The following is a 16,496-nucleotide window of genomic DNA, read 5'->3' as shown; positions in this document are numbered from 1 at the left end:
TATTTCTGAGCAACTTACTAGTTCTCTACAAACTGTGATTATTTTTACATACACTTAAGTCATTCTACGCCCTAGAAATGCATGACACATGCAAAGTCACAATTTCCTTGCTGAAAGAGAACTGGTGTGTCACAGAGAGGTGGGGAAGACATCATGTGTCCCATGCGCACAGAACTGCTATCATTGCAGAAGTACAAAATGAAAATAAATGCAGTAACTTGGTTTTTTTTGTTTCTTTTGACCTTGCATATTCAAGAGTGGGCTTCTCTATATTTCTGGATGTCATCCTCCATATGCCCTCTTCAGAAACCAGAAATGACACTTATGTGTCTTGTTTGTCAAATTAGTCTCATGTATACTTAACAGTATTTTAAAATGATCTAAATATAAATGGACTGTTATTTGTGTCCAAGTATTCATGCACATATATCTATATATGTATGCATACAGGCATATATACACAATATGCTTACATTCCTTATTTCTTTTCCTCGGCTTGGACAGAACACCGTGTTTATAATACCTGACAAAAGCAAATGATCAAAACTTGTTTTACAGAAATAATTAGCACTAACTCTATTCAAGGCTGCACTGACTGATTCTTGAACATATGTTGTAACATTGATTTTTCTGAACAATCAGTGAAGCCTCATCAACATAATTACACTCTGTAGTGAGAAAATGCAAAAATCATGGATTTCTCCTTTTTGGCAGTTTTATAATGTGAATATAATTCATAGGTGTTCTCTAACTCTAAGAAATCTTCCCTCTTGTGAATTCATAAAGTCATTGCCTACACGGTGGAGAATGAAAAAGGAAGCAGAAAAACACATTCCATCCTACAAAGTGATGCACATTTCACATTTTATTCTATTTAGACAACAAATTTTCATATCTGGGTTTCCGTTAAGAAATAATAAGGAAGCCATTTTCCATCCCAGTAATTCAGAAAACATGCGGTTTCACCTCTGCAGTAGTGCTTATACACTTTTGGACACACACACACAGCTTTTTCTAATTAAAAGACTTGCCAAATATTCATTTTGTTCTTGGGTTTTAAATCCTAAGCACACTTATTAGGAATATGCCATTGAGCTCAATAGGATACACTTCTGAGCTAATACGCTCAGGATTACAGTGCATGTTTCTGGTTTCATTGGGGTGGGGGTGGGGAATGCAGCATAAGTATACCATCTCTTAATTTTTCAAAAATGGGCAATGTTCAGCACAATTTACAATTCAGAATAATTTTTTTAAAATTTTTATGCTTGTAAACATCTTAAGGCAGTAATATGAAGCTCACTTACTAAGGAGAAAGCACCCGTGAGCTCAGTGAGACTTACTTCTGAGTAAACGTGCTTAGAATTGCACTGCATGTTTTTAGATTTCCTGTACCGTTTACCATTTGATGTGAAATTTGGGGAGCTGTACTTCAAATATTTATTTCACTGTAATCTAAAACGTTAGGTTCGTATTAGAAATGTCATGGAAATTCTACTACATTTTTTACCTGTATGACAATGAAGATCGATATTATTTGTGTGACATTCCTGATAGTATTATTATTTATGAATATTGAAATGCTTTCTGTTTTGTGGTATATGATTCATTTTAGGATAATTATAGCACATTAATTAATTCCAGAATGGAAATATTACATGCAATGGATCTGTGAAATTTAATATCATATCTGTGAAGTTATTTAACTTTGGGATCTGTATAACTCACATTTCACATTTATACTTTATTTAATGTAGCTTTATGATATATTAAAAGAAATGTTAGATATCAAATTGGAATCAAAACCCTAATGCAGTTTAATTTACATTACACTGCTCTTATGGACTAAACTAAAACTGATATTAATTTATATTCCCCCCTCCAAAAAAATTTGACCTTAAGAGAAGGAATAAGAGATTAGATCATATAATGTCACGTGTATATTAGATAAAATATTAAAAGAAATATAGGATTCCATCTAAATTGTAAGATGTATTGTTTTCTTTGCTACGTCTTATTTTTACCAAAATTGTGAGTATTCTAGAGCATTCTAGAGCATAATGACACACTGAGAAAGTAGGTTCTGTCATATTTATGTTCAATCATCATACTGTATTATTGGATGGTCACTATTACATCAAGGTATTTGATGCAATTCTGCCTATAGTAGTAAACAAACACATTTGAGTAAAAACAATGTCTGGAGATTCTCTTAAAAGACGCCCCAATCCATTGGTTTCCCCTTGGTTTTCTTTCAAACAGAAAACATTCCATCCATTCTGCTCCTTTTAGATTCCCTGTCAAGACCATTCCTGAGACGTCACATGCAAAGGACTCCTGTGCAGATTTACTCAGAATTAAGTCCCCCTGTGTTCAGTGGGGCTTCCTCCCAGGTCTGCGTGCAGAGGATCGCAACCCCTTGAATACAGATCTGATATACTTTAGGGCTCCTTCGCCTCACTTGCTATCTATCATTGTCTTTATGCGTCTCACTAACCCACACTGGGGTAGGAGATGGGTTGGAGGGTCTTTGGAACGGCTGTTGCACACACCACCGAAACAATATTTTAAATCTCCTTACCTCTAAAAAAGCAGCTTTGGAAATGATTTAGTTTGCTGTGGGTTTCAAACAGATGGTCACTCTTTCCACGTTGAGAAAAGATGAAAAATGCGAATGGGTAAAATTACAGTGTTATCTTGTTCAAATGCATAGAGGTCTAAACCCTCATTGGCCTCTGGATGGAAATCATGTGACATGGGATGAAGTGCATGTGACCTATTTTCTCCCAAATCCTTTGGTTTCCTTGAAATGGGATGCAACCAACAGTGATGTTTGCGTAATTCTGATGACATTTTTTCCCAAATAAAAAGAAGCCACTGAGCCAATCCGTTGCCCTCAGGCCACGAGGCTTCACAGACAGGAGTTCCCTGTGACTGGGGAGATGGATCCAGCAATTAGCCAAATATTACTCCTTCACCATTTGGAGTCCTGTTTTTGTTTAATTTTAAGTAACAGATAGAGAACAAACAATTTTGATGAATATATGCACATTCATCAGAATTGTGCAACATCAGTGTGAGTCTCGTTAAATCGCATGGCTTGTCTAGTGGTGTTGTGTACCACTCAATATAGCTTAGTGTAGTGACCTAGTTATTTAACTGTTTCCACTCCGGCAAATCTATCTTGCTAATGTAAAGATGATATATGCAGATTGAAAATGACACCATTCTAAGTATAATTTCTAAGTTACTATTTCTAGAAGTTTCTTTTTGGATGCTTCCCAAAGGATTTCAAGGCATTGAAACCAATGAACTGAATATATTATTTCTGATCACACTGTTGATAGGTAAGCTTGATGTATTTTCTGAACCAGGAAAAACAGTTATTATTGTTACTTATCTTGGCACTGTACAGCTTTGCTAGATTTTTGTGGGTTCTGCTGCATTTGTAATGATTTTATTGTGTTTCTTTTAAAATTGTACCCTGCTCTGAGAGTCCTGTTACTGGCCAGTTTTTGTATTGTTTCAATGTGTTGGAAATTCTTAATTCAGAAGGTATGATATAATTCTACTGTTACTATTCTATAATATAAATAGTAATGTGCCCCCACTTTACTGTGTTTCTGATTGCAAGTGTAGCATGTTAGATGCTTTTCACCAAGAAAACCGATGCAATGTAGGTCGCTGTCGTCCCCACTTCAAAAAAAGGATTCCTTTATTTACCGTATTTTTTGCTCTATAAGACTCACTTTTTCCCTCCTAAAAAGTAAGGGGAAATGTGTGTGCATCTTATGGAGCGAATGCAGGCTGCACAGCTATCCCAGAAGCCAGAACAGCAAGAGGGATTGCTGCTTTCACTGCACAGTGATCCCTCTTGCTGTTCTGGCTTCTGAGATTTTTTCTTCTTCTTGTTTTCCTCCTCCAAAAACTAGGTGCGTCTTGTGGTCTGGTGCGTCTTATAGAGCGAAAAATACGGTACTTTGTGCCAATGTACATATCTGTCCTGTTCACAGTGACCATTTTTTTGTTTGTTTGCTTGTCAATGTCAGCTACCTTTTCATCTGAATTGATTCCTGGACTCATTCCGCTTCATGAGCAGAAGCTGCAGTTTTGCATACAGCTATTTAACCCACTTTGAGGCTGGATAGCAGAGAGCAGCAAGCCCACTCAAGTGAGGGATCAGGGCCATGGGCCATTGCAGCTAGTTCTTCGGTTTCAACATGAGCAAGATGGCCTCTCCTTGGTGATTCCACTCCACTGCAATAATATCGACGAGTTGAACCTGAGAGATCCAAGTGGCAGGAACCAGGTACTTTGGGGCCATCCTGGAAACATGTAATCTGTGACTATGCTAAGCGCTGGGCCTCACACGTTCTCCTGAGTTCAGACATAACCAGAATGGGTGGAGCAATGGGCAGGTGGCACCCAAGCCATTTCTGCAATGTAGAATCAGCCAAGTGCAAACAGGATGCCAAACCAAATGGTTCTGATACATGTTACGGGTGGCCAGAATGTTTCTCGGTTTCTTTTTCTCATTTCATGAAAATAAGTCTATTCGAGTGATGTAAAGCATCAGCCAGAAACTCAAGGAATGTCCATGAACACCAGAGTGCATTGCGGCACTCCCCTAATCAGGGCCATTGATGGCATGGCATTCCAGGAGCTCCCAGAACTGATTCAGATGCGCTCTAATGTGGAAACAGCAATCAACTCAATTTTTTAGAGCAAATGTAACAAAATGGCAGGATCCCATACTATAACTATATAATAATGGCCTGTTCCTGCCCTGGTTTTCTTCAAGCACAAGTGCCTTGGTCCCAACCATGAATATACTTGTGTGTGTGTGTGTGTGTGTGTGTGTGTGTGTACCGTATATATATATTTATTTTGCATCCTTTTGTTTTGTGGCAGAGTAGTAAAGAATGGAATTGTTAGATAAATGCCATTCCTTATCGAGGCAACAAAAGGATACATCAAAATGTTTTGCAAGGTTGGAAACAAGAACGGGTTTCTATCTTGTTCAGGCTTGAAACCTAGGATGGTAACCAGCTAACACAACCCATCACTGCGAGGATTTGTGCCATCTCCAGATCTGGCTGAGAGGGTTAAGGGGGCTCCTAGAAGAAATTCCAGGGGTCTCAGGGCAAGGAGAGAGAGAGATTGTTCACCTGCACAAGCAGAAATCCTTGAACTGAGACTGTTCACTTCTCACTGTGTCCCATACATCCCCCTTTCTACATTCCCCTTTCTGCAGGTCTGTTCTCCCTGCCTGTGCTCAGCCACAATGCTCTTCCCACTAGTTCTATCGATAATGGTTAAGTAGTGCAGTGATGATTTTATTTGTTCAACTAGGAGCCATAACAAATATTTTCTAAAAATCAGAGTTTGACCCTTAATGTCCTGGCTGCAAGAGCAAATAGGGAAACATGCGATACAACATACTTTTCCTTTTCCAATAGGAAAAGGTGCCCAAACTCCCATGGTGAAAAAGAAAATCAAAATATCATAACAGGACAGAGGTTAATAAGAGAGGCAAAGGTCTTCTCAGTCTGGCAGATTAATTGAAAAGAGGTCATTGTATTCAATGTGACATTCCTGAATTTCAATATGAAAACTGAATTATGTTTCTTTCTAAATGATTAAGTGCTAATTTTCTTAACAGGCTTGCTACTGAGTATACTATGAAACATTAAAAGTAATTGCTGATGTGAGAACACATATGCTAGAGAAACAACAACTGTGCCATCAATAGAGATTTTCCATTGCCACTCTTTGCTTGGAAACAATGCGGGGTTATCAATTGTACACAGTCAGGAGCCTGAAAGGATAAAATGCGGTACTTGCCAGCTCAGAATCTGTGTTGTCCTTCATTGAAAGGCATTTGGCTAAACCAAGCTCCAAGTAATCAACTAAATAATTATATAAGATGGCAAAATCATTGTACTCTCCTCCCTCAATAGCAGGCCAGCCGGATTAGAGGATCAAAACAAGTGCTCTTTAAATTAAAACCACTGTGAAATCCAGGAAGAGAATAAGGTAATGTTGGAGGGTCATTAAAATATTTACTTCAGGACACAGTTCATTAGAAGACCAGTGGAAAGCACATAGTGGCATTAGGCTTTGAATTACTGAACAGACCCTGTTGATACATTTCAAAAACGGACCACAACTGTCTCTGAGAAAGCTTTCCCACAATTTTTTTTTTGCATGTGAATGGAGCTCTCTCTGGATATAGTACATATAAACCTAAGTGTCTGGCCAAATCAGACCAAAGGCCTAGCTGGTCCAGCATCCTGTTCACACAGTGGTGGACCACATGCCCATGGGATGCACAATTGCCCCCCCCCCCCCCCCGTGCCCACTGTTAACTGCAGATTATTTATAAGCAAGTTTAAAAGTACAGGTCTCAATACTGATCCTTTGGGGGTCTACTTCCAGCACTCCATTGTGAGAACTGCCCAGTTACTTCTACTCTCTGATTCCTGTTTATTGATCAATAAGAATACAATGACCGCTCTCCACATCAAATGGAGGGCGCCCTTCGCGAGCAGCACCCCCGATGCTACGTGACTCCTGGCTGAGCACCCCTGGACTGCCTCCCCAAGTTGCAAACCTTGAGGTTCCCTCCAAACCTCAGTTCAAAGAACCAATTGCAAATGGGGAGGCATAGCCAGGGGAGCGGGTCTTAAAAGGGGGTCTTAAAAGGGTAGGGTCTTAAAAGGGGGTGGAGCCTACATGGGAGTTCTCAGTCGGCTCCAGAGCTTCACCCGCCCTACCCTCCTTTCGTTTAGGCCTTTTATTGCAGGTTAACTTCTTCTTTACAGGTATGTGGGCACTGCTATGGTCTTACGATGGTTGCTGTTGAAGGACCAGGAAGGAATTTCTCTGCATTGGCAGGTTTCGCCTTCCCTGTAGCAAAATGTCACAACTTTGGCAGTTTCAGGCCTTGAGCGGAATCCTTTAGTCTATCTTCCCTAAATGGGGGGGGGGGGCTGGAGCGGTGACACACGCCCCCCCCTGCAGTGGCGATCTCAGGGTTGCCCGTTAAAGGGGCTGTGTTGAGGGGAGTCACTGGCCATACACTGAAAAGTTGTCAGTGCACTCCCCTGTGTTGCGGTGAAATGGGGGGTGGGCTCTCTGCTTAAACATACGTCTTTCAGAGCCAGCCCAATGCCCAGACAGAGTAGTTAACCCTGATGTGCCCCAGATCCCCAGCTGGGGACTGGGAGGGATATACACCCAATGCCTAAGCCAAGGTCTTCCTACATCTGAAAGTTTAATAAAGTTGTGGCCAATTTTAATCCCGTAACACATTGTCACAAGTCATTATTCCACCCAGGTGTCATCTGGGGTCGGGTGTGGGGGCAAATCTCTGCCTGGGCACGCAATTCATTTTATCTCATAATCTTACTCAGGAATCTTTGGTGAAGGACTTTATTATATCCCATTCATATGCTTATTGACACTACAACATCCCATTCATATGCTTATTGACACTAGAAACTACAAGAAAGAAGCAGCTGGAGAGAATGACTCATGGTTTCAGTTGTCTCTACACAAATGCACAGAGCATGGGAAACAAGAAAGACAAATTGGAACTTTTAATAGAGGGTGGCAAATATGACCTGGTAGGCATTACTGAAATCTGGTGGGATAAGAATCATGACTGGAATGTAGGAATTGAGGGGTATAACCTGCTCAAAAGGAATAAACCAAACAGGAAGAGAGCAGGAGGGGTATTATATGTAAAGGATATGTACACTTGTGAAGAATCCATGACCTGGAGCATTGAAAGCAGTATATGGGTAAAAACTGTTGGAGAGAGAAACAACAGTGACCTTACTGTGAGTGTCTGCTATAGACCTCCAAGCCAGACTGAAGACTTGGATGATGCTTTCCTAGAGAAGATTACCAAACATTCAAAAAAGAGAGATATAGTACTCACAGCAGACTTCAACTTCCCTGTTATCTGGTGGAACTCAAATGCTGTAAAAAAAAAAAAAAAGTAAGGTCCTCAAAGGTGAAATGTTGAAGGCCCAAATGCAGACAGTTTCAAGAAGAAAGAAAGGTGGGGTGCATGTAACAGTCTACCTGTGAGCACTTATAAAATGATGCTGTGATTACTAAGACCCAGCATGGGTTTCTCAAAAATAAGTGATGCCAGACAAATCTCATTTCTTTTTTTGATGGAGTTACAAGCTTGGTGGATCAGGGGAATGCTGTGGACATAGTGTATCTTGACTTCAGTAAGATTTTGACAAAGTCCCCCATGATATTCTTGTGAGGAAGCTGGTGAAATGGGGGTTGGATGAGGTAACTGTTAGGCAGGTTTGACTTACTGAACCCAAAGGGTACACATTACTGGTTTCTCATCATACTGGGGAAAAGTGATAAGTGGGGTGCTGCAGGGTTTTGTCCTGGGCCCATTGTTGTTCAACATCTTTATAAATGAAGCAATTGAGGGGATGCTCATCAAATTTTCAGATGACACCAAACTGGGAGGGGTAGCTCATGCTGCAGAAGACAGAATTGGGATTCAAAATAACCTTAACAGATTGGAGAACCGGGCACAAGCTAACAAAATAAACTCCAATAGAGACAAGTGTAAAGTACTGCAGCTGTACAAATATAAGATGGGGGACACCTGGCTTACCAGTAGTACACGTGAAAAGGATCTAGGGGACAACAAGCTTAGCACAAGTCAACAGTGTGATGCAGCAGCAAAAAAGGCTAATGCTATTCTCAGCTGCATCAACAGAAGTATATGTCCAGATCAAGGTAAGTAATAGTACCACTCTATTCTGCCTTGGTCAGACCACACCTGGAGTCCTGTGTCCAATTCTGGGCACCACAATTTAAGAAGGATGTTGACAACATGTGCAGAGGAGGGCGACCAAGAGGATCAAGGGTCTGGAAACCAAGCCTTATGTGGAACTGTTGAAGGAGCTGGGTATGTTTGGCCTGGGAAAGAGGAGACTGAGAGGAGATACGAGAGCCATCTTCAGATATCTCAAGGGCTGCTCCATGGAAGGTGCAGCCAGCTTGTTTTCTCCTGCTCTGGAGGGTAGGACCTGAACCAATGGCTTCAAATACAGTGGTACCTTGGGTTAAGTACCTAATTCGCTCCTGAGGTCTGTTCTTAACCTGAAACTGTTCTTAACCTGAAGCACCACTTTAGCTAATGGAGCCTCCCGCTGCCGCCACGCTGCCAGAGCACAATTTCTGTTCTCATCCTGAAGCAAACTTCTTAACCTGAAGCACTATTTCTGGGTTAGTGGAGTCTGTAACCTGAAGCATCTGTAACCCGAGGTACCACTGTAACAAGAAAGGAAATTCCAACTAAACAACAGGAAAAACTTTCTGTCAGTAAGAGCTGTTTAACAGTGGAACAAACTGCCTCAGAAAATATTAGACTTTGGAGCTTTTAAACAGAGGTTGGATAGCCATCTGTCTTGGATGTTTTAGTTGAGATTCCTGCATTTCAGGGGTTGGACTAGATGACCCTTGGGGTCCCTCCCAACTCTATGAGTCTATGATTCCATGATTTTAAGTTTAAAGACAGTACTGGGGATGAGAGATACGTCTCCAATCCATGTCTGTCATTTTGTGGCCTTTCAGCATTTTAAATAATAATTAATTTTTTATTTCATTTGATTACTCTCCTGGCAACTGGGTGCTCCCTTGCTGTCCTGCAAAAGTGTTCAGATAGACCTGCAAAATCATAGCGAAGTGCCAACAATACGAGTCCTCCCTCCTGCGGCAAAATCCCATCATTTTCTTCTTCTTGGGAGGATGTGTTCTTGCACTCCCTTCCTCTCCTGCAGTAAAACACTGAGGATCTTTTAAAAATCAAGTAGGCAAAAGGCCGTCTTCTCCTCCCACCCCGTATAATACATACAAGGCGGTGAAATGCCGTGTTCCTGGAGCTGGGTTGCGGCTTGCAATTTTACAACCCTGAGAATAAAATGCAGGACTTCTTGGACGTCAGGAAGGGTTCATTCTGTGATGCTGGAATGCTTTCAATTCATCGGGGCCTTTTGACTGAAAAGCATGCAGCATCCTGTATATGTAATCAATAGCAATAGGCTTGCCTTTTGGAATGCATATTCAAAACATCATATGGCATACGGTTCATGACATTTTATTGCCACGCAGGCTGAGGCAGGATGAATCTCACTAGCCACAGAAAACGTCAGAGATGTCCTCCTCCACATGAATTTCCTCTTTGCCCCCAGCAAGGTTGACGCGTGTTCCACATTGGGAGGGATATTGTTTTCTGACTAATTATTTCAGAAGGGCGTGAAGAGGAAGCAGCAAACAATGGGGAGAATGAGAACAAATGTCCGGGATCTCTGTTTCCCTAGGCCACAATACCACAGAAACAAATCTAATTCCTAAATCAATACAATTAACTATTGGCTCACCTTCAAGTTCATATTAAGCAGAAGGGTCAAATTAAGACATTAACTGGTTATCAATGGATTGCTTATACTCCCCCTCCTCTCTGGACAATTAACCAGGGTTCAAAGCACAAGCACTCCACTGTTTCCATTAGGGGGCGTTACTGAGCTCACTTAAAAACATGCCTCACCCTGAACACCTCCCTTGTTCTCTTAGAATGGCAATGGCGCCCACCTAAGAGGTGCAGGGACTGAGTTCCAGCAAGTTCTGGCTCAAAAAAGCCCCAATGATGCCTCATGCACCACATCTAGAAATACCTTGAGCAACTGGGGAGCACTGTAATGGCCGCTTACCCAGTCTCCAGGTGGACAGCAGTTGCAGCTCGTCGCGTCAGGCCCTCAACTCCACGGAGGCCTCTCCAAAAGTCTTCTCCATTGTGCAGCCAGCGGCTGGGCAATTCCCCCAGTCGGCCACAAAGGAGGGCAGCATGGCCACCACCCCCAAGTTTTGAATCAGCCAATCAGTGGCCAGAGGGCCCAGCTATATAGGTCGGGCGCACCTGAATTTGGGGTCGCAGACAGCAGAAAAACAATTCTCCGTCCCTGCCTTCATGCTGTGGTTATTTTGCATGCTAACCTTTTCTGCCCTGCACTGCATAACAGACCTTGTGACGGTTCATTAATGGTTGCTGTATTCAGAGCCAGGAATGAATTTACCTGCAAACAGATTGGCCCCATTTGGAGGTTTAGTTATGAGGTCTTCCTCATAAGCATCAGTCAGAAAAAAGAAAAACAGAAACCAGTATTTCCATGTCCTTATCTTTCCTTTACTTATTTCCTTGTTTTCCTCACACCTCCCTTTTTTGTATTCTAGTTCAATTAGTTGTTTCAGCAAGTCCTTTCCCTCTTTCTCAAATTTAATTCCATAATTTATCTTAACACAATTTAGCCTTAAATTTTACACCTTAACCCGTTATCAATCTATTCTTACTTAATTCTTTATAACATTTCTGCTAAAGCCATATAACTTCTTTCCAGCATCCTTCTAACATTCCTTAATTTTACAATATTTCTGTAAATATACTTTAATTTTTTTCCAATTTTCTTCCACCAACTCTTCTCCCTGGTCTTGGATTCTGCCGGTCATTTCCGCCAATTCCATGTAGTCCATCAACTTCATCTGCCATTCTTCCCTGGTGGGTAAATCTTGTGTCTTCCAATACTTCGCGATAAGTATTCTTGCTGCTGTTGTAGCATACATAAAAAAAGTTCTATCCTTCTTTGGCACCAATTGGCCGACCATGCCCAGGAGAAAGGCCTCTGGTTTCTTCAGGAAGGTATATTTAAATACCTTTTTCATTTCGTTATAAATCATCTCCCAGAATGTCTTAATCCTTGGGCATGTCCACCAAAGGTGAAAGAATGTACCTTCAGTCTCCTTACATTTCCAGCATTTATTGTCGGGCAGATGGTAAATTTTTTCTAGCTTGACTGGTGTCATGTACCACCTATAAATCATTTTCATTAAATTTTCTCTTAGGGCATTACATGCCGTGAATTTCATACCTGTGGTCCATAACTGTTCGCAGTCAGCCATCATTATGTTATGTCCAACATCTTAAGATTGGGTGGAATCCTTAGTCTAATATCGGGTCGGAGTAAACTGGTGCATTGCCCCTATCCTGAGCAGGTGCGATTGCAGGGTACCCTGTTAGAGGGCTCTCGTGGGGAGTCTCTGTCCAGAAGCCAAGCGAAGGGGGGGGGCAGATGGGCTGTAACCTCGGGGGACCACCTAAGTGAAACTGTGTCTCATGGAGGCCTCCTAATCCCAGCCACAACCCTGCTGGAGGCTGAACCCAGTGCCTGAGACAAAGCTTGCCTACAACTGCAATCAATGAAAGGTGTGGCCAATTTTAAATCCCAGGACGCTGTCTTGTGCAGTGTCCCCCACCTATCATTGTCGAGGCCTCTGTTCCCTGGGGTGGGGGTCACTGCAAGTGGGTCTGCAATATTATAATTGCTGAGAAATAATGCTGTATCTGATTATGCTAGAACCTGGTGCAAAAGGAATACAAGAATATTCCACGCCATGAAAGGCCATAGGCAAAGGTAAAGGTACCCCTGCCCGTACGGGCCAGTCGTGTCCGACCCTAGGGTTGTGCGCCCATCTCACTTAAGAGGCCGGGGGCTAGCGCTGTCCGCAGACACTTCCGGGTCACGTGGCCAGCATGACAAGCTACATCTGGCGAGCCAGCGCAGCACACGGAAACGCCGTTCACCTTCCCGCTAGTAAGCGGTCCCTATTTATCTACTAGCACTGGGGGTGCTTTCGAACTGCTAGGTTGGCAGGCGCTGGGACCGAGCAACGGGAGCGCACCCTGCCGCGGGGATTCGAACCGCCGACCGGACGATCGGCAAGTCCTAGGCGCTGAGGTTTTACCCACAGCGCCACCCGCATCCCTGTGAAAGGCCATAGAACCTTTAAATTTTGCACATTTTGTTTGGGTCATCTTTTCAGATATTTGCTACTATGTGAAACGCTGCACTGGTAGATTATTGCAGACCGGCTTCAAATGATAATACCAAGGTGGGAGAATCAGAAGTCAGTGATATATTAAAAATAAATAAAAATTATTCATTTTTCTTTTTCATTCATTACACATCCATCGCACAGTGGAATTCATCTAAAATACAATCTGAAAGAAAGTCAGGTGTGCAGTGCATGGCGGGCTGAAAATATCACTGTGTCTTTTTTGCAGTTTGCCTAGTTTCACGGATGAAAGGAACAAAGCGTTACTATATGTGAGTTACTGGCCAAACCAAACAATCTGGTCTTGCTAGGCAATAAAAGAAAAGATGAGATCAGACCATTTGGGGGCAAATCCTGTGATACTCCTTCTACATCACTATGGCTACACTGCTGCTATTAATATTTTGTCAGAAATACGTAGGGACAGAAAATATATGAACAGAAAATCTAATATTAAAAAAACCAGCAGCATTCAGAAAAGCTTTGCTGTCAGAGAAACTTCCCATGTCCCTGGTCACTTTGCTCCTAACTTTGAGGAAGAAGAAAAAGAACTCTAAAATTGCTGAACTAGAATTTATTAGCAAATTTGATTTCATTCAGGTTGGACTTCACTCAGTCCATTGATTTCTTTCATACTGGAGATATTAAACTAACACAGTTCATTGTTTATCTCTCTCATGTAGATAATGCAACGCCGCCTCCTGCCAAAATCAGAAAGTGGGCTTTATGAACAGTCTGTCACTTTATATACATTAAATCTCTGAGAGCAAGTTGTGATTCCCCCCGCCCCTTCTTGAACTACTTTAAATCTACGCTCAGATACAATATCTCTCTGATTTTGTTGGTTATACAAAATAAAACCCTGCAGGAACCACAGCCGTATCTATTTATTTATTTCTCACTGAATGTAAAAGTGCAGCATTTGCCTGTATTCTGTGAATTCCCCACTGACTGTATCTTGCATATGGGACATTTCCTTGTCTTTCCTGGTATGGCACACGTATTTTGCTGTTGCTCCTGGCCTGCCTGGATACTTGAATTAGAGCTTTAGGAGACTTGATGTATGGAAGAAGCTACCTTGGGGCAAGGGCCGGACTTAATGGCCCTCTAACCCCTCCAGCCCCCTTATTCAATGAAAGACAGGAAGACATTTGCCATTGATACTTTGCTGCATAAAAACCTCATCTTTTGGAGAAATTAACTAGGTCGGAGATACTGTGGTTCAAGCAGTAGAGCATTGTGGATCTGGCTCCATATATGTGGTTGTCAGTTATTTGGATAATAGGTTGCCTTGAGCTAACTCAGCTTCAGTCCCTGGCAAAATGAAGATACTCTGCATTTCATGAGACAAGGAGAGAAAATGTCAAGGATTAAGATTATCTTATCTTCTTATAGAGATAAACTGGAAAATTTAAGAGAAGTGCTGACTGCCATAGGATAAGATGCTACAGAATTATTTTCAGAATTCTGAAAGAAAGGAGGAGGGAGGCTGCCAGCTAACAAAACACAGCAGAGGAGCATTTCAAACCTTGGCACTCCTGCCAAGGCAGAATTTGATGGAGGCATTGGCTGAGGCTAATTACTGGAAAACCCTTTTTACGATTGCTGTCTTGGGACTGGCATGTTATGTACAAAGAGTAAAAAAAAAAAAAGATAGTCATCTTTCATTGTGATATGGACCTTCTGCTCTGGAGGAACCAATAGTGGCAGCATGTTATTCTGTACTAGTTTTGTAATTTGATTGTTAACACAAATCTCTCTGTATGCATCTTTGACAGTACTGTCCCCTCCGCATTATATAGTTGGTACCCAAACCGAGACAGTCTATATCTGTGGCACACAATGTATGTCTTAAGTGAACAGAACCTTCGTGTATAGCTAATGGGAATTAGCTGCATAAGTATTTCCATATACTTGGAAATTCCCTCTGAATTTGATTCTGCCAGCTGTGGGGTCCAAGTTCCACTTCAAAAACAATAGATCAGCAGTGAATTTGAGTGTCCTGAGCTGGCAGGACACCAAGGAAAAGGAGAAGGATGCTGGTGAGGGGTGCAGTTGTGACTGGTACACATCAGGAGGTTGGGGACTTAGGAGGTACTCACAGGACATGAGAGGCTGCTGCCAGGGCCAGGGGAGCCTGGGGAGGGGGGCACATCACTAGAACCGGAGGTGCCCCCATCTCCAGGGACACAGCAATCTCTGAGGAGCTGGGAACAGCAAGAGGTGCATCCAGGAGACTGAGGCAGGCAAGGAAACCCAGCCCAGCGGAGGACCTTAAGGTCCACAAATAACAACACTTTGGAGGTCCCAAGCCTCAAGGAGGTTAGATTGGTTTCAACTAGGGCCAGGGCCTTTTCAGCAGTGGCCCCGACTTGGTGGAACGCTCTGTCACAAGAGACTAGGGCCCTGCGGGACTTGACATCTTTCCGCAGGGCCTGCAAGACAGAGCTGTTCCATCTGGCCTTTGGTTTGGATTCAGTCTGACCCTTATGTTTCCCTTCTCGTATGGTCTTGATTTATCAGCTATTTTAAAATGAGGCTGCATTTTAAATTGCATTTTAACCTGTATTTTAAATTGGTGTTTTTTCCCCCTCACCCCCCCCTTTCCCCCCTATTATGTTTTTACTGTGATATTATTATTATTATTATTATTATTATTATTATTATTATTATTATCATGGAATCAGGTGGAGATCACAGGGCTCATTAGCTCTGGGATGAGGTCTGTGGTCACTAAGCTGGATGAGGCTCAGGGCAGGTGAGGGTCATAGCTGCACAGCTGGCACAAACTCAGATACATCAAATAAGATTGGGTTGAAGAAAAAGAGACACAAGGCAGAGGCGCTGTGTCTGCTCAACTTTCTCGGCTGCTGGAGCACAACTTGGCTGCTTTGGGGACCTCACTGGACTGTGACTTTGGGGCTGACCCCAGGTGTTCCAACCCTGGATCTTCTGCAGAGGGCAGAACCTGACTCTGCGGATTGACTTTGGACCTTGCTCATTGTATTGGACCTGGACTGATATTTGACCCTTTGGATGGTCTGCCTCCTCTCTAGTGTTGCTCTTGGGGTTGTGAGCACCATCAGGATTTACCTCTGGGTATGCCGGGGTTCAGGACAGTGAGTGGTGCTGTGGGCTTGCCGATCAGAAGGTTGGCGGTTCGAATCCCTGTGATGGGGTGTGCTCCCGTTGCTCCGTCCCTGCTCCTGCCAACCTAGCAGTTTGAAAGCATGTCAAAAGTGCAAGTAGATAAATAGGTACCACTCCGGCGGGAAGGTAAACGGAGTTTCCATGCGCTGCTCTGGTTCACCAGAAGCGGCTTAGTCATGCTGGCCACATGACCCGGAAGCTGTATGCCGGCTCCCTTGGCCAGTAAAGCGAGATGAGCGCTACAACCCCAGAGTCTGCCACGACTGGACCTAACGGTCAGGGGTCCCTTTACCTTTACCTATGCTGGGGTTTAGTACAGTGAGGTTGTTCAGCTTTCAGTTTTGCACATCAAGTTATGAACAATACAAATGTATTGATTATTCCTGCAACCAATTTTTAATGCTTGACAGTGTGTG

General features: G+C 42.6%; 1 protein-coding gene across 9 annotated transcripts in view; it reads right to left on the bottom strand.

Moving 5' to 3' along the window:
• Positions 1 to 7,993, bottom strand: part of PCBP3 (poly(rC) binding protein 3) — a 71,806-nt gene extending 63,813 nt beyond the window's left edge. For all 9 annotated transcript variants that reach the window (XM_028703375.2, XM_028703383.2, XM_028703343.2 and 6 more), the window contains exon 1: positions 7,946 to 7,993. The gene's annotated coding sequence lies outside the window, so the exon portion shown is untranslated. The remainder of the gene's footprint in view (positions 1 to 7,945) is intronic.
• Positions 7,994 to 16,496: the final 8,503 nt, after the last annotated feature.

Source organism: Podarcis muralis, chromosome 1 (assembly GCF_964188315.1).
Source record: "Podarcis muralis chromosome 1, rPodMur119.hap1.1, whole genome shotgun sequence".
Lineage (NCBI taxonomy): Eukaryota > Metazoa > Chordata > Lepidosauria > Squamata > Lacertidae > Podarcis > Podarcis muralis.
This window is presented reverse-complemented; position numbering and strand designations above follow the sequence as displayed.